We start from the raw sequence: 25,792 nt of genomic DNA on the forward strand, positions 1-25,792 counted from the left end.
ATCTTTAAAAAAAAATCTTGAGGGAATATGATGGACAGTTTTATTCCCAGATGCTCCATTATTTTCTGACTGCACCAAAATCATGGTGCGCCACAATCTACAAAGTACATCAAACAGATGCTGACACCTGCTGCAGCTCTTTGCAAGCTGCTGGACTCGAGAAGGAATTTCAGTATCTCATGCTGGCAATCAATATGCTGTGAGATTTCTGATGGTTCAATTCTCTCACAGAAAAAAAAAATCACATATAGGATTTAATTGGCTGTGATCTGATTATATTTACATGACCTAGGAATGAAAAGATATGTCTTTTCTCTAGATTAGTAAAAAAAATAAATAAAAAAATTAAAAAAGTCTAATTTTCCAAGAAACATTTCCTCTTGAAATACATGGGTGCTTTTCTCTAAATAATAACATCATCTTCTAGGACTCTACTTTTAATTTATTGAAGGCCTACTTTATTATTTCTAATAAAAGAAAATAAAGTATAAAACATACATAAACAAATGTCCATGTATATGTCACCTAGAATTAATAACAGGGGTGCTTTATTATTTCTAATAAAACAGGGTATAAAACATATTTAAACAAATGTCCCTGTATATGTCACCCAGAATTAACAATAGGAGTCACTTGTTTCAGCTCATTTGAAAAGAGCATGAAACATTTCACATAAAGATGAAGTCACCCATGACAACATCCTGTCCTGTCACTTGTACTCTTTCTCCTTGTAACTACCACCAAGAATCTGATGCATAGGGGCATCTGGGTGGCTCAGTGGGTTAAGCATCTGACCTTGACTCAGGTCATGATCCTGGGTCCTTGGATTGAACCCTGCGTTGGGCTCCCTGCTCAGCAGAGGCCTGCTTCTCACTCTTTCCATCCCCCAGTTGTGCTCCTTCTCTCTCAACTAAATAGATAAAAATAAAATAAAAAAGAAAGAAGAAAGAAGAAAGAAAGAAAAGATGAAAGAAAGAAAGAAAGAAAGAAAGAAAGAAAGAAAGAAAGAAAGAAAAGAAAAGAATAGAATGTAATGCGTAGCCAGACTCTTCTAAAGAAAGTTCTCAGACATAAGTGTCTCATAAAGAGTACAGTGATCCATGCATCTTCAGTGACCATGAATGGTACATAGTTAATCTTCTCCCTACAACTTGGTTTTTATTTTGCTCTTAATTGATAGCTTTTCACATGTATAGTGAATTACTTTTATTTTATTTTATTTTATTTATTTTATTTTATTTTATTTTATTTTATTTTCATGAGAGATACAGAGAGAAAGAGACAGAGAGAGGCAGAGACACAGGAGGAGGGAGAAGCAGGCTCCATGCACCCAGAGCCCGACGTGGGATTCGATCCCGGGCCTCCAGGATTGCACCCTGGGCCAAAGGCAGGTGCCAAACCGCTGAGCCACCCAGGGATCCCCGTGAATTACTTTTAAATGTTACATTTATTGTATCACATATTATGGATCTGTTCCCCACTTACTATCATCTACTGATAGATGTATGAGTTTTTCCTACCAAAAAATGAGAAACTAAGCAATGAACTTCCTTGTACAAATCTTTTTGAGCTCACTTAAATATTCTAATTTTTGCCAAAAAATAGTGACGCATTTGTATTTGATTTTTTACATGTGTGTATCCAATTGCTTTTTGCCATTTACCTTTGACATTTTATCTATTTACTCTTATCTTTGGCATTTTTTTTTAAAGGCTTTATTTATTTATTCATGAGAGACAGAGAAAGAGAGCCAGAGACACAAGCAGAGGGAGAAACTGGATCCCTGAATGGAGCCTGATACGGGACTCAATCTTGGACCCCAGCATCACGCACCGAGCCAAAGGTAGATGCTCAACCGCTGAGCCACCCAGGTGTTCCATCCTTTGGCATTTTAAAAATCAGTTTAGTTATTTTGTTGCCATATTATCTGGTCTACCCAAAATCAGGACTGTGGTATGTTCTCATGCATTTTTAGGTAGGCTCTTACCAGACATAACCACCTTATGAATACACCTATTCATTTTCCATGTTGTTCTGTCATTACCTTTTTATCTATCTTTCAAACAAAAAGTAAAACAGATTAACAATATTTACTATTACTCGATCACTGTTAAGAACTCATATATCAAAAGTGGCCTAGAACAAAATGTTCCTACTGGTGAGAAGGAAGATGTTTAAAGGGTCCCAGTGTCATAAATTCATCGCTCTGCTGTTTACTCCAATACTTTCTGCAAAAGTTCTGGTACTGGCACAAAATAGACACATGTGTGTCTAATATGTGTTGAGTTGTACGCATATTTTATTTTATTTTGTATGTATATTTTATATACAACTCCCATCCTGTCATCTTCACAGGTAACTGCTACGTCTTCTAATGGTAACAGTGATGATCATCTACATGAAAATTTTCCAATGTTCCCCATAACAATCAGAGATAGCATAATTTCTTGAAAACTAAACACCATGGAAGCATTTACATACATCACCCTACTTTAGTATCACCCCATTATGATCAGAGGAATTATTTCCTTCACATCACAGAAGAGGGAAATGAGACTCTATGAGATTATACATGTTACCCCTAGTCACTCATCCAGCCAGTGACTTGATGACAATGAGCCAAGGAACACAGACAGCCCTAGACCTGAGCTATCCATGTCTATGTCTTGGACACAGCAAGGACACAGGGAGACTTATAAGCCAATGCAAAACGTGCTTAACGAGGATCACAAAATTCTAATTAGGAAGGCGCGTTTTCTTGTCTCATGTGGGTAAGAAATTTAAAACAAGGGATTGAGGGACACCCAGGTAGCTCAGCTGGTTGAGTATTCGACTCTTGGTTTCGGCTCAGGTCATGGGATTGAGCCCTGAGTCAGGCTCTGCACTCAGCAGGGAGTCTGTCTCTCTCCCTCTCCCTGTACCCCCCAATCACACACACTCTTTCTCTCTGAAATAAATAAATCTTTTAAAAAACACAAATGAAAAAAATACAAATGATTAAGAATGATTAAAAACACAAGTTTCAACATTATATATACAAATGAGAAGATCATTTATGAATTCTTATTCTAGGAGAATTTGCAAATCTTCAAAGGCCAAATATATTTAGTTAGCATCTTGACTCTGGTGTTTAATGCAAAAAAAATTATTTCCACAAGCGCTTAGGTCATTTTGTAAATTGAGTGTGTGGTTAATGGAGAGTGAATTCCCTAAATGAGGGTTTTCCTGACTTGCATGATGATAAGAAACAATTGGAGAACTTGTTAAAAGTACTGAGTCTTAGTGTCAAACCTGGGCACAGTGTAGCCAAGTACCTAAGGCGTGAACTCCTACCCAGCCATGCTCTGAGTATCAGTCACCAGACAGTGTTAATTCAGGACAAGCAGGAAAAGAAACAACACACACAACATTGTCAGATTCATCTGTGGTCCCTAAATTAGTTTTCACCAAAAATACAAAAAGAAGATGGATTTGTCAACTCAAATACAAATTTGTTGCATTTGTAATCTGGCAAATTTCCAAAGACCAGATATATTAATTTTGTAACTAGAATTTAGCGCTTAATAGGAAAAAAAAATCTCTCCAGACATATAGGCTGTTCTGATAAATTTCATCTATCCGTCCATATCCTGGATTGAAGTATGCAAACAAAAAAGTAATTATGTGATACCTTTCTAAGCTTGAGAATGATAAAAAAAAATTGTGACTGCCCATCATTAACATTTATGAAAACTTGCTTTTGTACAGACAAGCAAAGTCATCTTTATTCTGCAAACCCAGTGCCATTTGACTACAGAAAAACTGTCAGGGTAGAAGGTGTTCAACGTGCCCCAGGCTGACCATATCAACGTTTTAAAGTAGTCTGGATACTAGTCTATATTCTAAATCAGGTCTCTAAAAGGAGCACAAATTTTTCTGTCTCCACATCTGATCCTTCACACCAACTAGATATAGTTTACAAACAGATTTCTCAGTTTGCAGGTTCCAAGCCACTTTTATGAAATACCCTCCCTCCAATAAACTGCTTGTTCACTGTTTTGTGCTTTCCAAATATTGGGAAACTTATGAACAATCTCACCAGGAACCATTTATTCAGGACACAGTAGCTCATCTAGTTTAGATGAATTGATTATGTTACTGATACATGCATTTAGCAAACAAAATATGCTGTACTCACACATGCCAGGTGATTATAAAGGCGTATGTGTGTATGGGGAAGGCAGTGCTTGAGAGGGCGGACTTTCGGCTTTTTTTACATTAGCACAACGTCCTTACACATCTGTCTTCTCACACTGCAGGAGAAGCAAATAATTTCATCCAGGATAGTGACCATCATGCTACACAGCATGCCTACCTCCTTTGTGCAGCTTGGTCCTAAGTGACTGACGAGCTGCTCTCTGGGTCGACATAAAGGTCAAGAACAACAGTAACAATAAACATGTACCCTCCAGAAAAATTCCAAACAAATACACAAACCACTAAAAAATACTGCCTTGAGACTTCATATATTAAAAACAAACAAGCTGACCTCAGGCAGGAATGGCCAGAGAAGCACCAAAAAGAAATTCTGTTGAAAGAAACCTTTAGTTCTGAAATGTTCCAAGGCATCAGCAGCAAACATAAATTCTCCTGGGGGGAGGTGCCCTCCAGGCAAGCCTCATAAAAATTCTACAGTTAGATCCAAATGAAAAAAGAATTATAATAAAAAAATCATAAAATATACAAATTCTACCCACCATGTGGGATACACACTAGAATCAAACAAGAGGATTTAAACCCAAAAGATATCAGACTTTGAGACTGTCAAAGCAGAATATGAAATAAGTATATATTAAATATATTTTTAAAAACAGAAGGAATCAACAAATGTGTAAGGAATGAGATAAAAATGGCCAGGCAGATTTTTGAGAAAATATCTGGTAGAACTTTAAAAATGGAAGGAAAGTAAAACAGATAGTTGAAATTTCAAAAATCAATGGTAGGATTACAGGCAGATTGAGAGAGCTGAAGAGAATACTAGGAATCATAACACGGATGTACAAAAAGCAGCCACCATGGACTGCAGACAGGTAAAGAAGTATGGAAATTAAATAGACTTTTTAGAGTTCGCTGACTGAATGATAATGTCCCACATAAATTCAATGGAACACAAGGAGATTTTTTTTTCTTGGGGTTTGATGAAAAGCACAAATTTTCAGAATTAGAAAGATCAGTCAAGGGGATGCCTGGGTGGCTCAGCGATTGAGTGCTTCCCTTTGGCCCAGGGCGTGATCCTGGAGTCCCAGGATCGAGTTCCACATCGGGCTCCCTGCATGGAGCCTATTTCTCCCTCTGCCTGTGTCTCTGCCTCTGTCTCTCTCTGTGTGTGTGTGTCTCTGATGAATAAATAAATAAAATCTTTAAAAAAGAAAGAAAGAAAGATCAGTCAATCCCAAGCAGGACAATTAAAAAGAAAGCTGAATCCCATACCAGTCAAATTGATACTATCAACGACAAGGACACAGAAAAGTTGAACCTAAAATGCATATACTAGGAAAAACGATTGTTTAAAGTTCTTGTGTCAAGAACTCAAACCAAGCATTTAAGGAAATAAAGTCTAAGAAATAGGTCAACAAAGTACAAGGATGGTAATAATAAAGCATAAACTAATAAAACAGAAGACAAAGAAATAAAAGAGCTAAATGCTGGATCTTTTCCAAAAAAGGTAAGGACGGGGCACCTGGGTGGCTCAGTAGGTTGAGCACCTGCCTTCAGCTCAGGTCATGATCTCAGGGCCATAGGATCAAGCCCTGCATCAGGCTCCCTGCTCAGTGGGGAGTCTACTTCTTTCTCTCCCTCTGCCTTCTCCCCTCTTGCTCTTAAATAACTAAAATCGTTAAAAAGAAAGAAGAAAGAAAGAAAAAAAGAAAGAAAGAAAGAAGAAAGAAAGAAAGAAAGAAGAAAGAAAGAAGAAAGAAAGAAAGAAAGAAAGAAAGAAAGAAAGAAAGATGAGAATGACAGCCTTCTAGAAATTTGACCTAGCAAGAAGTAAAAATAATAAAGCACACATAACTGACCCTAGAAATGAACCAGGCAGGTTAACTATATTATACTCAAAATTTCTAGATTTAGATTATACACATTCCTTTATAAACATTAAGACAAACTCAAAAGGAGACTGAAATCCTGAATCATCTGACATACATTCAATAAAAATGGTATAATTATGCTTCAGCACAATGTGTGTGTATGTGTTTCACAATAAAAACCTGAGAATCAGTCGTGGCTGGTGATGCAAGCACAGCACTCTTTCATGCACCCAATGGAGTATCCGTTATCCATATGTAACTATTTAAACTTAAATTAATTAAAACTAAATAAAATTTAAAACTCAGCTCTTTGGTTTTGGCAGCCATGGTTATGGCACCAAGTACCATACCGCCACATGTGCCTAGTAAAAGATATTTTGGTACAGAGAGGCCAGGTGAGGTTCTGAGGCCAAGGACGAAGTCATGTTAACAGTCAGTGAAATGGTAACCCTTACAATGAGGGTCTTTGAGGTGGTGGGCAAATTTTTCTGCAAAGAACCAGATAATAAATATTTTCAGCTATATTGTGGGCCAAAGGATGTGATAAGAACTCAAATCTGCCGCTGTATTGCAATGCAGCCACAGACTGCTCATCCCCCAGTGGCCATGGCTGCTGGCCAACAAGACTTTATTTACAAAACAGGTGGTGGTGGCCCAGCTTTGGTGCAGAGGCGCTAGTCGGCCAACCCCAGTCACAGGGGAGGGGTGCCGAAAACAACAAACAACAAAAACCTATGGTTTCCCATTTCCTCAGAATGCTGTTTGCAAATAGGAGAAAAGTACCGCCATTGGTTACTATTTATAGTCCTGTGGTACTTTCTGGAACACAACACTCTCGACCAAGAAAATGCCAGACCAGACCAATTTGGTGTTTGTTTGGTTTGGTTTTGCACTGCCATGAAAGTAGTCGTGTCCACTGAGCACCAAGCAAGGCCAGCTCTGATCGGTACCATCTCTTTCCCCCGTAGTATGCCTTGCACACTCTACTGAAGAGCGCAGGATGATTCCATGGATCAAACTGGCTCAAATTACAAGCTACCTGGGGACTGTCCTGTCCCTTTAATACCCACCCCGAGAGGCTGAGGGGCTCTGATTAGTGCTGGGGCTCTGACATGCCTGGCTGGAAATGCCGCAGCAGCTTGTTAAACAGAAGCAGGTGACCTCCACCTTCCTATGCCTTGTGACAAGCCTCCTCAGGTCTCTGACCCCTCTTTCTACATTTGCTCTTTGCTCCAACGAGGAATAAAAGGCATACTCCCTCTTGCCTGTCACAAAGACGCTGTGTGGAAGGCCTTCACTCAGAGCTGGGGCATAAAGACTGAAAAAGCTCCCCAACCTCCTCGAACCAGCCTTGAAGAGATGAATCTAGCAGAAACCTTGGGCCCCTCTAGACACACAAATACACAAGGTTATGTTGCTCTCTTGAACACCTTTACAAACAGCAGGGTATCAGGTACAGGAGCAAAAACACAGCTCACTGCTCAACAAATGTGAAATACAGCATGAACACAAAACAAACAAAGCTCCTCTTTAGTGAGAAAAAGCCTTCTGAAACCACAGTGATTTCATTCATGTCTAGGAGTGGGCTTAGGGCCTGCGTTTCCCTATGAAAACAGTGTGATACCATCTCTCACATAACTCTTGGGCTTGCCTCCACTCCATTTGGCTTCCCAACTGCCCAGGTGAACAAAGGAACACATTTACGTGAAGAAAACCCAGAAGCAACAATGACAATGTCTGGGCTGATGCTGCATTCATAATTTGGGAAACGTGGATTATACTTCTTTGATAACTGGGGGTAATATTTAGTAACCTCTGCTGGGAGCTGGGAGCAGAGCTGGTACTCATTACACAACACTGAGCCCATGAGTAACTCTGCAGCTGACATGAATATATGGCTGGACCTCAGTGGCCAAAGGTGTGTGTGTCTTAACACACAACATCTTCAGAAAGGTCAGAAGTGCCATACACACACAGGAATAAAGTAAATGAGCATTCGCTGAATTTTGCTGTCTCCAAGTCTCTGCATATAATCTCTTTTTCAGTTGTTCAGATGAAGTGATTAAAGCTCACAGAGGTTAAAATTGGATCACATAACTAGAAAGGAGGTGACTCATGTCCCTAAGGCTAGACTCTCCTTGACTTATATACCTGTTTTCTTCTATTTCCTATAAAAGTGGGCTTACAATGATCACATCCTTATAGTATCTGCTGAGTTGAGAAATTTTAGGGCTGTAGATTACTTCTATACTAAAAATGCAGCCATGATACATATGTATGTGTGTATCATACATGTGTGTGTATGTGTGTACATGTACATACACATAATTTTTTTGCAAAGACTTCATTCCATATTCCCACATCGGGCTCCCTGCATGGAGCCTGCTTCTCCCTCTGCCTGTGTCTCTGCCTCTCTCTCTCCATGTCTCTCTTGAATAAATAAATAAAATCTTAAAAAAAAAAAAAGGGGCAGCCCTGGTGGCTCAGCGGTTTAGCGCCGCCTTCAGCCCAGGGCCTGATCCTGGGATCCGGGATCGAGTCCCACGTTGGGCTCCCTGCATGGAGCCTGCTTCAGACTGCCTGCGTCTCTGCCTGCGTCTCTGTGTCTCCCATGAATAAATAAATAAAATCTAAAAAATAAAAAATTTAAAAATTTAAAAAAAGAAAGAAATAGAAAGAATCTTTGCATGGAGTACCACAGAAAGAACCTTCCTCCAAAATTGTAATAGGTTGTAGGATCACACTTTAGATTTATTTAGAATAACCAACTTTAGTTGGCAGTATGTGGATATTACTAAGGCCTTTAACATCAAGCATACTAAAGAATGAAGGCAGAGGTCTCATCAGAAAATATATACGTCTGCAAGCTTTGGAACATAAGTTTTTTACCATGAGAAGGAAAAAAACAATAGATTCGTTTCTGAAACAATACCTTCAAGCGTCAGGTGATTAGTGTCCTTTCTAACTTCTCCAGTAACGCTGCATGGGTAACTCGATGGGAAACATGCGTTTTATGTGACCCAGACATCTGACCATGAAGGATCACCTCTGCATCTTCATGAAGAATATCCATTTCCATGGCACTGTGAGGAAAAGAACAGCAATAATCATAGGGCAACAATGTCTTAGAGAGTTGCCCTGTGGCCAAGCAGTTGTTTTCTCTGCTAGTTGGAACTGACATGAGACACAGAGCTCAATGCAAATGGTCATCGTACACCTATCTCCCCAAGTGCCAGGCTCATAGAAAGGACAAAGTTGCAGCTAAAGTTGATCGATTAGCACAATGCACATAGACTGTACCAACTCTGTAGAGAGTGTATTGTATTTATTCTTATTCTGACTGTACCTCTTGACCACCTCATGCATATACAGAAGTACTGCTAACTCCCTGAAAAATCTGGGCAAGTAGCCAAAGAACATTCCTATCTTGGCACAGAAAGGCGATTGCCTGAGAAAACATCAGAAAAAGCCACCTCCACCACCGACTGTGGGGCGGGCTCTGAAGTGTAAGGGCAAGTTGCAGAAGCAGAGCCAGACAAGGCTGGGCGAGAACAGATGAATGTTTGGACAACGCCACGAGGCCCCTCCCAATCTGGGAATCACCTAATTTAAATTCATCAGGAATAAAGTGGGGCAAGTTCCTCGTTGTCCAGAAATGCCAACCACACGCTTCATATTCCTTTCATTCACATTTGCACATGAGGGCTTTATTTAAGCCTGTCCTAAAAATATAAATTCAAGATAATCACACCATGTTTTTGCTGTGCACAAGCTGTGTGCAGACATGCATGCATATGCTCATTAGAAAACTATGTCCATCTTACTGTGCTCACCTAATACCTATTTCATAGTCCTAAGTAGAACTTCTGAGATCACAAAGGAGAAATCCCACACCAGGAGGATCCAGCGGACAGCTGCTGCTGGGATGCACATGGCCACGGGCAACGACATAAAGGTGCCTGCCAGGCTTCATTTCTCTTTGAAGGAGCAAAAGTGAAGTCAACCTCTCATGACCCAGAAAGAGGATATTTTTCTCTCCATGCCTGTCAATGAATTCACCATGTCGTTCTACTTTTTTTCTGGATTTACAGAAACATGCCTTGCTGGTGGACAAGTTCCTTTTATAAGTTTATACGATCAAATAATACACTCTTTTGGGACAGAAGTGGTCATTGATAAATATGAATTGTGGATGAATTAAACATTTAGATATATATCTAACTTGAATCCTTATGTTTGTTTCCAAATCAAAAGTGTTTAATAGCCCAATGGAGCCAATGATAAGAGCTTGTGAAGCCTGCTGGAAGAGGGGCAATGATTTAGATTCTGGAAGGTTCTGTGCCCAGTCAGTTGTACATTGGTGGTAAGAGGTAACTGAAATAGTTTCTAAGCTTCTACATGTATTACCTCACTCAACAGAGATCCATGCTACATTTGGATCATTCTTATCAATACCATTCATTCTCGTCTGTCCTGGAAGTTAGTGAAGACAGCATTCATCAAATGCATGGCATCATATAATTTTAGCACCAGAAGTGATTTGGTGGATCCTTGTCCCAAGCTTATTTTTTAATTAATTAATTAATTAATTAATTATGAGAGAGAGCGTGTGCGTGCATGAATTGGTGGGGGGAGGGAAAGAGGCAGAGGGAGAAACAGATTCCACACTGAGCTGCAACCCAACACAGTGCTCGATTGCAGGATCCCAGGATCATGACCTGAGTCGAAGGCAGGCACTTAACCCATTGAGACACCCAGGCATCCCTCAAGCTTATTTTTTTTTATGGATGAGAAGGCTATAAAGCCCAGATAAAGGAAATCCTAAGTTTATATTTTTTAATGGTAAAGCGAAAAGTAAGGCACGTGTCTTTGTGTGCCTGATACTTTTTCTGCTAAATATTGGAGCCTCTTTAGCTCATATTTGTTTACATTTTGGTTAAGCTCATGTCTTGAAGAAAAGTTTTTAGTCTAGACTTGTGTTCGTCTTATATTCCCACCTAGGCTTGAAGCAAGTTGGCAGTGAAGTTTATGTGTTACAGATCTGTAAAATACATAGGCCATTTGCAAAGTCAGCATGAAGGTTGCCTTGGTAGCAAAAATAAGCCCAAGATGAGAAGTGACCTCAATTTACTAAGACAAGTAAGTGATTCAGTCATTCTTTTCCACTTAACCAGTGTTGCTGAAGCATGAGACACATGCTCAAGAGCTAAGAGTATTTGAAAGCACAAGCTTAGCTGATCTTTGGGTCCATCTTCCCTCTTCACAAAGTTTCTAAAAGTGATGAAGTACTTGCTTTGTTCTGTGTGGAGGAGCACTTCACAGAAATACAACCCATTGGGCAGGATTATGCTCCAGAACAGGCTCAAATCCCACTCATTCCTGCACTAACTCCACAGAAGTAGGTATGTATGAAGAAAACATGGAGTAACTCTCTCTACATGTCTACTTAGGTTGTGTGTACAGACCTTTTTGTCTGTCTTCCCAGAAGCTCAGGTCACCCCCACATTAAGGGAAAAGCCACAGACAAAGGATTGACCTGTCAGTGTTCTTCAAGCTGGGGTGCAAGTTTTCTGTGTTTTTGTTCTGTGCCTATTGCCTCTTTGCATATCTTCCCTCTCCAAATGCCTGGGACAGGAGTTCTCTCTCTCATCTACTAACACCGATTTTCTACAGGTACAAGGTGCCTCTGCTGAAATCGCGTGGCCTGTCACTGCCCATTATACTGACTGTCTTGGTCCACACTGGGCTCTCCGGGCATCCACTCCCACACCCCAGCTCTCTCTCCTGGCACAGGTCATCTTACCCCCACATTGTCTTTTACTGTAAGCAACCTATTCCGTCATGTTGAAAGCATCCCTGGCTCTGTTCTGGTATTCTCTCTGGTTCTCTGTATTCATCCCTTTCCAGAGTCAACCCCTCTCTCCTTCCCTTCCAACCTCCACGACATTAAATCTCACCTATGTACCTGCAGAACCATCCCTCACCAGGCACCCACTCTTACACTCTGGGTGCCTCCAGCCTGTTTGATTATTTCTTTATCAACTGGAGCAGCACTGATGATCTTTATTCAGACTGAAAAATTAATGTCGTTTTTTTTCTTTTTTCCAGCTTTCTGGTTATACCACAATTCTCCTAAGCTGCAAGAAAATCGAATATGTGGCTCTGTTTGACAGTTCTCTTTCTTCTTGTTAGTACAAGTTTGATTCATATCTATTGATCCAAGGCAATATGCAGGATTCTTTGGAAGATCCTTTCAATTTAATTCTTCCTATATTTATCTAAACAGACAACCTTTTCTCCTTGGCCCACATGCTGTTGCTCCACAGCACCCACCCACAAAAGCTTTAAATAGTACAGGCTTGCTTTCTTCCTACATCAGACCTATACCCCTGCCAGCCTTTCAAGTCTTTTTTTTTTTTTTTACTATTTATTTATTTATTCATGAGAAACACAGAGAGGAGAGAGAGAGAGAGAAGCAGAGACACAGGCAGAGGGAGATGCAGGCTCCATGCAGGGAGCCCGACGTGGGACTCGATCCCGGGACCCCAGGATCACACCCTGGGCTGAAGGTGGGACTAAACCCCTGAGCCACCCAGGCTGCCCCCTTTCAAGTCTTTTAATAATTTTCCCGAATCTCCTTGATGTACCTTCCAGTCCAGTTAGAGCTCTCTTGCTATTACAACACATATCCTTCATTTTTATTACAGGGAAGTTGCTTCATTTGGCATAAATGTTACCCTTTGCTATAAAGTTGATCTTTGCTATAGAGTGACATTCTAACATGTTTATCCCCATAATACCTGCCCATAAAAGCCACTCTTCCCCCAGAATTTATGTAAATATTTCATAGCCCCATGTGAAGTTCTATGATCATAGGGCAGTCCCGCTTGGGTTATAAAGGCTCCCCTGCATCCTTAGGGCACTCTGCACCCTGGTATTTCTCTACCCAATACCCACTCTCTCCCTCTTCCTTATCAGAACCATAATGCTGAGGATGACAGCATGTCTGCTGAAAATGCTCCCCATTCCAGATTCCCTCACAACCAGAGATAGCCAGGGAGAAAGAAGGCAGACTTCCAGGTGTGTGCTTTTGCTCGAGTCTCTTGTTTTTTCCTACTGACACCTTAGCCCTAGGCTTGGAGCTCCAGAAGCCATCGTGCAAGAATTTCTAAGTCAGAGCAGGAAAATCTCCAGGATCTAAGTCCCCAAGTCATTCATCTGCACAGCAGTCCCGGGCCACCTACAACCCAAGTTCTTGTTATGTGAGAAAAATAAATAAATAAAGCCCTACTCCTTCACATGGCTACAGCTTTGCCTTGCTGTATAGTTGGTAGACTATATATTTTGGCATTGGAAAACAGTTGTGCATTGTTACAGATTTATAAAATTATACTTTTTATATATTGTATTCCCCGCCATAAGAACTTATCAAAATCAAAAGTAAAAAGTAGTTAAATAAATATAATCTTCCTAGACTCAACTAAGTATTTTCTTTAGACTCAATTTCAATTTCGTCCATCAACTCCAGAGCTTATTTTTCAAGTTGTGTGAGTTCTCCAACATCTAGGAGTTCAGAAACTGATGAATGATTTCCATGAACATTGAGAGCTATCAAATTAAGCATGTCTCTTATAGACTGACTATAGAAATGACAAACTTTGGCCACATTAAAGGGGCTAACTGCCAAATTCACCATTATATGTCATTATCAAACACCAAGGGTTAAATACTCCAGATATTTTTGTCAGTGTAGTTAATCTTATTCATTTCAGCCCACCTTGCATTATGTTCTCCTGTGGCCATGGTTTCGTGCCCTCTCCTGCTCCATCTTAGGGATATCCAGGGAACCATGCTCCCTGGATATCAAATCGGAGCAGGTACCATATTATGTGCAGGTCCAACAGAGCTGCTTGTGGATAAGTTTGCTGTTCCTTCGCTGGGCATTGACATAACCACTTTCCTCTCCTCAATGCAGCTTCCTAAGGAGAATGAGGTAGCGACAGATTTTTAGAAAGGTCTTACTGACGAGGTAAGAGAGAAAAGAAAGAGGCCTGGGGCTCTGTGCTCTTACGTTCAATGGCTTCCTCTCACCAGTCAAGAACTGCTGAGTGTAATAGTGGGAGTGTTGAAACGGATGAAAGACATCCCTATGGGGATTCGAGCCCTGAAATGTAATCCTTTTGTCATCTTTCCAAGGAGAGCTCTTTGACGGTGAGTGTCATCAGTCATCTTTGAATGGAACCTTTAATCTGTGGAGCTCAGCCTGTGGAATCTGCCCTGTTTACTGATCCTCTGTGATAAGGGCCATCAAGAAAGGAGCACTGTTCACACAGAACCTTATGCTGAAGCCTGGCTCCACCACACACCTGTCACCAGGAGTCACTGCCAGGGTGCTACCTGCTGAGCAGTGGTGACAGGCTCAACGGGGGCAGCAGCCCATATCAAGCCTCAGTCAATGGCTTCTCAATCATCCAGCCAACTTCTTGGGCTTGACAGGAGAAAGCAAATAGATGAATGAGGTCACCCATTTAAAGCATCGCATTCACAGACTAGACTCTCAAGTCGACACAAACTCACAAACACACACACACACACACACACACACACACCATTCTGGTCTCTGACTGTGAATACCATCAACTTAGGTTGAAACGACACTGAATTATGATAAGCCACAGACCCTATACAATTTAAATATTTCAATTACATCCTAAATATTTATCTTCTTCAAATAATGTTATACTTGATTAAAATTGTCCAGGGTATGGAACCACCAAATACCAAATTTGCAATTGGTGGGTCAACTGGGGAAACATGAATATCAAAATTAGATTAGATATTGCAATTAGTAATTTTATTAGCTGTGAACATGATTTATATATATATTTTTTTCATGCATTTCTTAGGAAATCCATGCTTAAACATTGACAAATAAAGTGGAATAATGTCTTCAGCTTACTGTGAACTCGTGGGAGAAGGAAGGAAGGAAAGGAGGGAAGAAAGGGGGAAAATATGACAAAATATTAACGAGTGTTAAACATAGGTGGTGTTTATATGGGCGTTCACACTAATCCACCTTTTATTTTCTGTATATTTAACATTCTTATAATAATACTTTGAAATTAAAAATAAATGACTGAGTACAAAAAAAAATCTCTCCAGGATAACGTCAAAAATGAAGAAAGATATGTGTTGAAATCATCAGGTTCTCTTGGCAAAAGACAAGGGAAAACCTAAAACCCAAGTTATTATTCTCAACTATAAATGTAAAATAAAAACAATAAAAATGTAGAGTTCCGAATTAATCCTAGATTAATTAACTGGGTAGTAATTAATTAGCTATGACTCATTATCCTTCCAAATAATTTAATAGGCACACAATTCCCCAATGCTGCAATGGACTTTAACAAATCTTATGGTGCACAGGTGTGCTATGCATTACAAAGATAAGTTCCAAATAGAAGCAGAGAAATTCCTAGTCTCCTCTCATGAAGAGTTCCCAGTTGGGAACACATGAGCCATAGTTTGCTTTGTTCTTAAAATGTAAACGCTTTCAGTATTCTGGCTTCCCCTTAGATTGAATAAATCTTTCACGTTTTAAAATGTAAAGCATTCAAACTCTGATGAACAAAGGCCCTTTCCTGTTTTCACAATGCATCCTACTTGGTCTCTGCTCATGTCTAAATGTGTCTGAGACTCAGATTTTCACCTTTCACTAAGTGCTTAGGAGACTCATGTCCAGAAGCCATTTTCATAGCAGATATTCAAATATGAAATCACAAAGTTCCTTCCTTATGCACACACCATGTATAAAGTCTCGGTCATTTTTTGGAATTGAGTGTATGTATAAAAGTTAGAAATAAATGTGGGATCTACACACTGAAATAAAAATTAAAATTCTATGCTCTCAGACTCTATTTGCTACACTAGTCCACCCTGTTAGTGAACTCAAATTTAGTTTCTGATGATTCTACTATTCTTCTCCAAATATCTCCTGATAACAGACACAGCTTCTGGGTGGACATCTTTTGTCAATGTTACTGAGAGTCACACCTCCATGTTCATGGAAGACAGGAAAGCGTGGGAGTTTGATACAAGACATTGAGCCTAGCAACTGGATTGCTGAGTTCCTACAGAAAGCAAAATAAAATAAAACTCCTAACTTCAGAAGATGAAACACTAGACTTGACAAGGGTCTCAGCCACTCAGAAGCCTTTCCTTTCAAGAATGTAACATAGCTTGGAGCAGGAAAGAAGAGGGTGAAGGACATGAGAGAGAAAGGAGTGTGATTGTTGTCCTAGCCTCCTCATTCACTATCTTAGAGATCATTCATTTATGGAACACACAAATTCAGAATATACTGTGGGATGTTTTCTCTAGATTCTTTTCAATAATCAATCAATAAGCATCATTTCCAAATTTTCAGGTAAATCTTGAAAACCTTTAGCTGATTTCCCATAGTGCCAATGGTTCCTTAATCTGCTCTTACATTTCCAAATAATTCTCTAAGACAGTTTCCTTTTCCCCAATCTACTATTTTGCCATAAACATAAATTTCCATTTTTTGAAACTCTGTTCCAAAAACTGGCTGCATATGTGCCTCTAATTCATTTTTTCCTGCATGAAATAGCAATTTCAAAATATTAGAAATCTGGGGTACCCGGGTGGCTCAGTGGTTGAGTGTCTGCCTTTGGCTTAGGTCCTGATCCCCCAGTCCTGGGATCGAGTCCTGTATGGGATTCCCTGCTTTTCCCTCTGCCTATGTCTCTGCCTGTCTGTGTCTCCATGAATTAAAAAAACAAAAAAATCTTAAATAAAATAAAAAATAAAATAAAATATTAGAAATCCCATTATTTCTTTCAAAGTGTGCTTTTATAAAATTACATTTAACCTGGGAAATCACAGGAGGAGCCAAGACTTCTAGGAATAAGTATTACAAGGTCTTTTCAAGGCCTCAAATTCAAAGACATATCCTTAATCTGACAAGTATTTAATTTGTTTCCCCCAAATTTTAGTAACAGAATCTCTCTATGCCCTAAAGTTTCCTATCAAAGACACTGCATTTCCTAGCTTCCCTTGCAAATGGATGTGGCTTTGTGGTTAAGCTCTGGTCAACAAGGAAAAGCAAAGTTTTACTTCCGGATAGTAGCCTTCTGGGGTGCGGGGTGATGACATCCCAGTTGATGCGAAGATTAGGGCTTCAGCAGCCACCTTACCATAAGTATAAGGTACAGTGGGGTTCAGAGCTGGAAGAAACCTGGATCTCTGATGACTTTGTGAGGCCACATACCATCTCATATGGCCTCCTCCAAACTTTATGTGACTTAAGATGACTTTTATTTTTTCTAGCTACTACTATTTCTGTCACATGATGCAATATGACCCACGAACCTTGGGATTGGACATGGGTCTTCCCAGGATGTTTCTTGGAAAAATCTAGCCCTGTTCTTATGATCTCCCACCCCTATCCCCGCTTGAGGCTCAGAGGTATCCTTCCTCTTGATGCTCCTAGCCTGAAGAGTACAGGACTTTACAGTTTTTCTGTGCTGGGCATAGGAATCTTCTGTGGGATTATCTAAGGTCCTACATGCTGCCTGCTATCTCCCTTGTGATTTATCAAGGAAGCAGGGTTCCCCTCTGTAAGATTTCCTGAGAAGGGGTGTGGTAAGGTTGCCCAGTAAATTACAGGACTCTCAGTTATGAATTGCAGATAAACAGTGAAAGAAAAGACCCTGGTATATCACATGGCCTTGCAGCTTCCATCAGCTGCAAAAACACAGCAGTTGCTAGAAGGAAAGTGAAGCCGGAAACCGGAAAAATGTAAAAAGAAGACCAATAACTCAACAAACAAGGCATCTGGGGCCTATTGAATGTAAAGGCAAACAATTCAGTGCAGCCTGGTCTGCCTCAAGGACGACCTCTGTATTATAGGTTTAAACACAAGTAAAGGTTCGTGGTGGTGGTGTTGGATCGTTGGCCACATAAATTAAAGTCTCCAGGTTCTATTGAAGGGCAAAGTGATGGACAATGTATTTTATGGGTTTTCTTTTTCCATACAGAAATGGATGAATATGCATTAAAAACCCACATGTCGGGGGTCCCTGGGTGGCTCAGCGGTTTAGTGCCTGTCTTCAGCCCAGGGAATGATCCTCGAGACTTGGGATCGAGTTCCACGTCGGGCTCCCTGAATGGAGCCTGCTTCTCTCTCTGCCTGTGTCTTTATCTCTCTCTCTCTCTCTCTCTCTGTCTCTAATGAATAAATAAATAAAATCTTAAAAAAAAAATACCACATGTCTTAAAAGGCTTCTGTTTTCAATAAAATTCACGCATATAAGAATCCTCATTCTCCTATGAATAAACCAGGATGGCCCAAGACACTTGCTTTCTGTTTGCTTTTTTTAAATTGCAGTATAAAGAGTCTTCCAATGACCTAACTACAAATATACTTTCTTAGGAGCCTCATTTAATTGCAAGAAAAAGAAAAACATGGTATTTGTGTGTATTTACATGTCTCCATGTATACATTGAGGGGATATTTTTCGAGACATCATTTTAAAGACTTAACGCAATTTTATGTGGATGAGAATCCAGTCACTGACCTCAGTGCCCTGGAAAAGAATGTTTTTGAGAAAGAGGAGAGGGGTGCACAAGCGAGCTCTACCTCACACTGTACAATTACTCACATATTCATGTACGGTGACATGCTCTGTCAGCCTGCTGTCCTGAAGAACAGAATCTATCTCATGCTTTTGGAGCCAGTACTAGGTTTCCAGTGTTACCCACACATTTAACCAGCAGCAGACCTAAGCTGCAGACCCTGAACAATTTGGCTCTCAGGCCATAGACAATATCATTTTATTTTCGCTTGCATAGCCTCTGGCACAACAGTTGTTACGTGAACTTTTTACTTTAGGAACCAAAACTCCCATAATTTCATCAACTCTAATTATTTCCTACCTGTTGTATTCTAAACTGAGTAAAATCTCAACACATGTGTATTTGCTGCTGCCAGTGAAACCAAAGCACCGGGGTGTGTAAATGCACACCATACACAACAGTCAGAAACAGAAATCTGTACAGTCAGGAATGTGAATCAGAATTTCCCCCAAAGCGTCACTGGCATCTAAGGGACACTTTTAAAGCTGATGGCCTCTTGACTGCCCTTGTTTGAATCGAATTAACACAATTTTTCCTTACCCAAAACGAAAGCCAAATTTCAAAAGGAAACTTTGGTTTCCTTTAGTTTAGAATGTAACAAAGAAAGAGGAACATCCCAACAGGACACGGGGACACCTGTGATGACCGACAAAAGCTCCTGCCAAAACTAACATCAATCATACGCTAAATTCTCTACCTGAAATGTTTTCTGGCACAATCTCTCTCCCTAGTATTCATAAAAGTGAATAGTAACACTTTCTGAGATTCTTAAATCTCAGAAACACCTTTTATTGAGTGTGACTTTGCAGGCTTATTCAATAGGGGCTGGTTTATATTACAGACACTTGGGGCCTTGGGTGCTGAAGCCCTATTTGTTGGACCAAATTCTTCTGGTGTGTGTACTGCACTTGTACCTGTGTGAAAAACCCACGTTTATCATTTCACACCAAATCCTTTAGTTCACCTCAGTGTTATATAGTAAATTGCCTGTGTGCTGATGCTTTTGATAAGTTCTGGCAGGGTTTAAAAGTTACACTCTGAAATGATGGCTAACGTCCAAGGTGCATTTCTATAGGATGGCAGAAGGGAGACACCCCCTTTCCCAAAACTGCTCCATTCCTGGGTTCAGAGATTCCACGTGTATTTAACTGAGAGAAAATATATTTGAAAGATTTCTCTAAATGTTTCTATCTCAAACATTACCTGTTTGACTCATTACCTATTCTATTCATGAATTTGTGTAGGAAGAATTCAGGTGATGAGAATTTGGGTAGTGAAGGACAACTTACAGACCATTTCATTCCTATGTAATTAGTACACTTACCACCACATTATGCCAATTTTCCCATTAAACTTGGCACCTGTGGTGATAATATATCAATCACGGTGGATGTCGGTACGTAACGCTAACGAACAACATGAAGGAGGTAACGTTGCAGCTGTCCTTTCTCAACAAACCGTTCAGCGCTGCTTATCTATATACCATGTCTACATTCAGCTACATACGTATGTCTGTGCCTTTGAAGGACAGGTGTAAATGTCGTGATGGAGAAGTTCTAGTAACCCCCACAAGAGTTCTAATAAGGTCATGAGGGCTGAAATCAGTTCAGAGGATGAAGGGACACGTGAATAGTGGGCCAAGAGCAGTGGGGAAGGAGGCCCTGTGGGGCAAGCTGCCAAGGGGGTCCCACGGAGATGAACAGACAATGCATGGGGCTCAGACCTGGGGCTGGGCTTACTAGAGAGTCAAGTCCACATGGAGCTGCTGACTCACTCACGGCAAACACATAACTTCCCCTGCTGGTTCACACTCGTTTTCAGAGAAGCTGCTGTTCTGCACATATAGTCCCTTTTATAGGGTCTCGACCATTTGGTATCTTGCAATTATTCCAACCACCTCCAGGCTCAATATTCCAGGGATTCTCATTTACACTAATCCCAGGACATGTCAAAGAACATAAATTATGAACGGGACACTGAAATTGAAGGCAGGCAAGAAGCTAAGACAAAACACACAGAGAAGAAAGAGGAGGAAGAAGGTTTTCAAGTATGTGAGAGAGAGTGCATGTACTCTCATACTGTGAGGAGAATAAGAAATTGGGCTTAAAACTTAAACGCGGGATCCCTGGGTGGCGCAGCGGTTTGGCACCTGCCTTTGACTCAGAGCGTGATCCTGGAGACCCGGGATTGAATCCCACGTCGGGCTCCCGGTGCATGGAGCCTGCTTCTCCCTCTGCCTGTGTCTCTGCCTCTCTCTCTCTCTCTCTCTGTGACTATCATAAATAAATTTAAAAAAAAAAATTAAAAAAAAAAAAAAACTTAAACGCAAAGAAAAAAGTGCTCACCATCCAGGGTCTGTAAATCCCACTTGACTTCCTTAGCATATCAAAATTTCCAGATTAAAAAAAACAAAAAACAAATATGCATGTACAAGATTCACATCCCCAAGTCACAGAACTTTCCAGAAATTTCCTTAAGAACCTATTCACACCCTGAAGCGAAAGAACTTTCCAGAAATTTCTTTGGAATCCAGAGAAGAAATAACTCCTAGACCTCAGGAAACAGATGAGAGAGAGAGGCAGAGACACAGGCAGAGAGAAACAGGCTCCACGCAGGGAGCCCGAGGTGGGACTGGATCCCGGGACTCCAGGATCACGTCCTGGGCCGAAAGGAGGCGCCAAACCACTATGCCACCCTAGAAACAGATTTAAACAAGGCTTAATGGGGAGGAATTCACAGCCTTGCTAAGGTCTGGGAATTTTTTCTGCTCAGGTGAGTTGGGCTCAAATAGTTTTGTCAGCAGTTTTCACTTCACGTGCTTTAGAAACAATGGTTTTTAGAGTGATCATTTTATGGATATGCAAAAATCTGTTCCTGAGCAGTATCAGTCCTTGAAGTCATGCTTATAAAATACTGTTAATTTCTTTTGACAGACTTTGAAGTAACTCCAAAGAAAGACTACTGATGAATAGGTCCAGGTTATAGATGATGTTGGTTTGTGAGCAAGTGCACCTTTGTAGCCCATGGATCCTTTTATCCATGTGGTCCTTTCTGATCATTACCTGGATGACAATAACGATGTTCCAAATGACGAGATTTAGAAAGAACAGTCTATGGGTTAGAAGGGAGAATCCATTCTCAACAGTTTGGAATGAGCTCTTAAGACCAACATGATTTACTTTTAATGCAAGGGCACAAATATTATATCACTGTTAACAGAAACCCAGAAATAGCATTACAAAGGATAAAGAGGGATCCCTGGGTGGCGCAGCGGTTTGGCGCCTGCCTTTGGCCCAGGGCGCGATCCTGGAGACCCGGGATCAAATCCCACGTCAGGCTCCCGGTGCATGGAGCCTGCTTCTCCCTCTGCCTGTGTCTCTGCCTCTCTCTCTCTCTCCGTGTGACTATCATGAATAAATAAATTTAAAAAAAAAAGAAAAAAAAAAATTAAAAAAAAAAAAAAAAAAAAACAAAGGATAAAGAAGTCTACTCCCAAGCCTGCAACACCATAATATTTTTAGTATGGTTTTGATTTGATTTTCTTAAGCATTATTTTACTCACAGATACTATTTTAACATAATGGTAAAGTAAATAAAGTCTTAAATCTATGATTAAAAAAAAGCAAATCCAGAAATATTAGATATGAGGGAGTAGGATATAAAACTACTTAAAAAAGCTACTTCTCTTCAAGTTCAATATAAATCAAGAGTGTAATTACTGTCTCAAAGCAAATGCAATTCTGACTTCATTAATGGAACTATGAACAGAAAGAAACATAATAATAAAGAATAGTTCCCATCTACCCCAGGTCTTTCCACCACAAGGGTGCTGCCCTCAGACCTAAGCAATTTGACGTGGGTGCTGACAGGCCAACAGATGTACTCAAGGGTGAATCCAACAGTGAGAGGACTGCAAGACCTGAGCTGGAAGGAGGGTGGGGAAGTGGGGAAAAGACCGGGAACACCGGGGACATAGAAACAAGCCTCACATACTAGAAGTTGCTCTGTTTGGAAAACTTAAAGCTACGCAGTGCTGCTGGGGAGGGCAGCATAAGAAGGACAGAGGCATTCCAGAGATCTTTTGTTTCGAAACAAGCAGGGACTTGAAATCTCTTCAGAGATGCAAGTGGTCATTTCAGAAGGTGGTCATTTCTTCATTCTTTAGTGAAGATCTGTGTAGGGTTTTCGGTGAGAATATTTATGAACTGAGTAGATGCTTAGATTGGAAACACTAAGTCCTTTCCAAATACAACAGTCTGTACTCTATTCCTATAAGATCCAAATTCACAAAAATTAAAACTAGAACTTTGGGGTAGTTGCTGTCCTTCTCTCTTCTGCCCAACCTCCAGTTCAGTATGTCCAGGATGATTCTCTCAGTTTCATGGAGCAAACGAGCATCCACAACTTCCCTGCTGATGAACTTGAACGTGCTGCTGCAGCTCTCTGAAGGTGCAGAAACCAGACTAGGTAACTGCTTTCACATGTGGGCTGCTCCTTCTCTTCCCACGCACCTGAACCATGTGGAACATTTCATCAGGTGATGAAAAAGAGATGTATTAAAGGACAATAGGATTTTGTTTCATAGTCTGGTAAAATACAAGAGTGTTTCCCAGGTAAATGTAGGGGAAAGCATTTGGCGAATCCAATATTTTCTGATTTTTATTTAAGACTCACTTTTGTATTCTCCTTGGCTCTGCCCTAACCTATTGAAGCCAAAAACAATTAGAACACAAAGAGGGTTTTGAAAATATTTGAACTTAATTCACAGAGTTAAAGGTAAGGGGACGTTAAAGACTCAGAAGCCAAGCTATGAGTAAGGAATAAAATAAAAAGCCATAAAATGATTCCCTTGAAATTTCCTTCTGCAACAACGACCATAAAAATTCCAAGTTTCATGAAGCCAAATGCAATACTCAACACCTAACTAAAATGCACCCTATTAAACACATCATAATTTTTATTTTTGTAATGTTGAGGTCAGCCTTGAAAATTTACAATATTCCAAAATTAATTTACCTGAAAAATATTTAAATAAACATTCATCCAATTTGACAAAGTTTTGTATTTTCCCTATAAGCATTAATTGAAGATCTTCCCACTTGATAAAGGCACAGGACAGCATACAGCCACATGGGGACTATTAGAGACAGCTGGTTGGCCATCCAAGAAATGGCAGAGGAAGAGGTTATAACCTAGGTCAACGGACAGTAGTATTGTTGCCTTTAAAGGAGCTGTTCTTCATGCCCCTAGGAGTACAGGATGACAATCTAAGACATTAACAGAGTGTGTCTCTAGGGCAGAGATTACTTTGGCCAACACCCTGAATGTACACACCAAAGTCATCCACGCCCTTCGAAGCAGTTGTCAAGATTTTATTTAATAACGCTCCCTTCTCTCAACCATTTTGGATTCTCTCCCCTCTTTTATGCTGTCCTCATATCTGATATCTTTTAGAGTGGGTTTTTAATTTTTTAAATTTACTTTATTTAAGTACAGTTGATACATAATGTTATATTAGTTTCAAGTGTACAACATAGTGATTCTAAATCCTATACATTTACTCTGTGCTCACCACACTTAGTGTAGTCACCATCTGTCACCATAAAATGTTATCACAATATTATTCATTATATTCCATATGATATACTTTCCATTCCCATGACTTGACTTTATTATGCAACCAATAATCATTCTGAGAAAAGTAAGATTGGTAGATATGGTAAATTAATTGAACAGTTCATTCAATTTTCGGTATAAAAAAAGAAATCATAAAAGTGGGATGCCTGGGTGGCTCAGCAGTTGACCATCTGCCTTTGGCTCAGGGTGTGATCCTGGCCAGGGGATTGAGTCCCACATCGAGCTCCCTGCGAGGAGCCTGCTTCTCCCTCTGCCTCTGTCTCTGCCTCTTTCTGTGTCTCTCATGAATAAATGAATAAAATCTTTTAAAAAAATCATAAAAGTTTTCTAGAAATAACACGAGAGCAATCACAAATGAATTCCCAAAATCATGATTTGAACAAGTTCATAACCTCGCTCCAGGCACACCTGCAAATACTGCAGGAAATAGTGCTTCCTAACCACCAGTCTGAGAACTGACAGTGCTGGACAAGAAATTTTTACAAATCCATGAAAACTTTACTCTGAAAACCTAATTTTCTACAATGTATTAACTGATTTAATGAGTATATGAAGATCTGCTATTATATTTGGGAGCTACAGGGAGGCCCTCATGTCTTCTTAAGACTCTAAGGGAAATATATTATAGACATACGCTTTTAACCTTAAAAGCATATTTCTATACCTAAATTTTTGGTTAACACGTAAACCCGTTAAATTAATAAACTATCAATGCAGTAGATTTCGATCATTTTACTGACGCCATGACACACTTCAAATATTAAAGTATCTTGGGGAATCCCTGGGTGGCTCAGCGGTTTGGTGCCTGCCTTCACCCCAGGGCGTGGTTCTGGAGTCCAGGATCGAGTTCTGCTTCCAGCTCCCTGCATGGAAGAGATGCTAGATGCTTCTCCCTCTGCCTGTGTCTCTGCCTCCCTCTCCCTCTGTGTCTCCCATGAAAAAGTAAATAAAATCTTAAAAAAATAAAGTATCTTTGCTCTCCCTATAATTTCTCTGCAGCTGTCAGCTCCTCTTCTCCCAAAGCTCACCATTCCATGCTTCCCCTCTCCAGCCAGCTGCCATGCCATCCATCTCCACTTTCCAGAAAGCAGGCTTCTCTTCCTACACGCCTGAGGAGAGGGCTGTACCAGTCTCTCCCAAATGCTAAACACCTCATTTCTCCAGTGATGTGTCTGGCTTGCAATGAAACCTCAGGCCTCAGGCCTGGTCTTTCTGTGGTCTCCCACTTGTCAGCTATGGACTGTTAACACGTCATTCCGACAGTTACTTAGGGGCCCCCAGCTTTTCTGGGTCAGATGCCTCTCAGGCACTCTGCCTAGTAGAGAAAGTTGTTTCGGTCAGACACAAAAAAGACGTATTTTATGCCTTTTCCTGTTACCATCATTGGTCAGGTCCACACTTAGGCATGTGATTGGGTTAACTCTTGCAAT

General features: G+C 40.3%; 1 long non-coding RNA gene across 12 annotated transcripts in view; it reads right to left on the reverse strand.

Moving 5' to 3' along the window:
• Window positions 1–25,792, reverse strand: part of LOC140627662 (uncharacterized) — a 527,802-nt gene that overhangs the window by 415,826 nt on the left and 86,184 nt on the right. For all 12 annotated transcript variants that reach the window (XR_012026304.1, XR_012026315.1, XR_012026308.1 and 9 more), the window contains one exon: window positions 9,001–9,151. This is a non-coding gene — a long non-coding RNA (uncharacterized lncRNA). The remainder of the gene's footprint in view (window positions 1–9,000; window positions 9,152–25,792) is intronic.

Source organism: Canis lupus, chromosome X, assembly GCF_048164855.1.
Source record: "Canis lupus baileyi chromosome X, mCanLup2.hap1, whole genome shotgun sequence".
Lineage (NCBI taxonomy): Eukaryota > Metazoa > Chordata > Mammalia > Carnivora > Canidae > Canis > Canis lupus.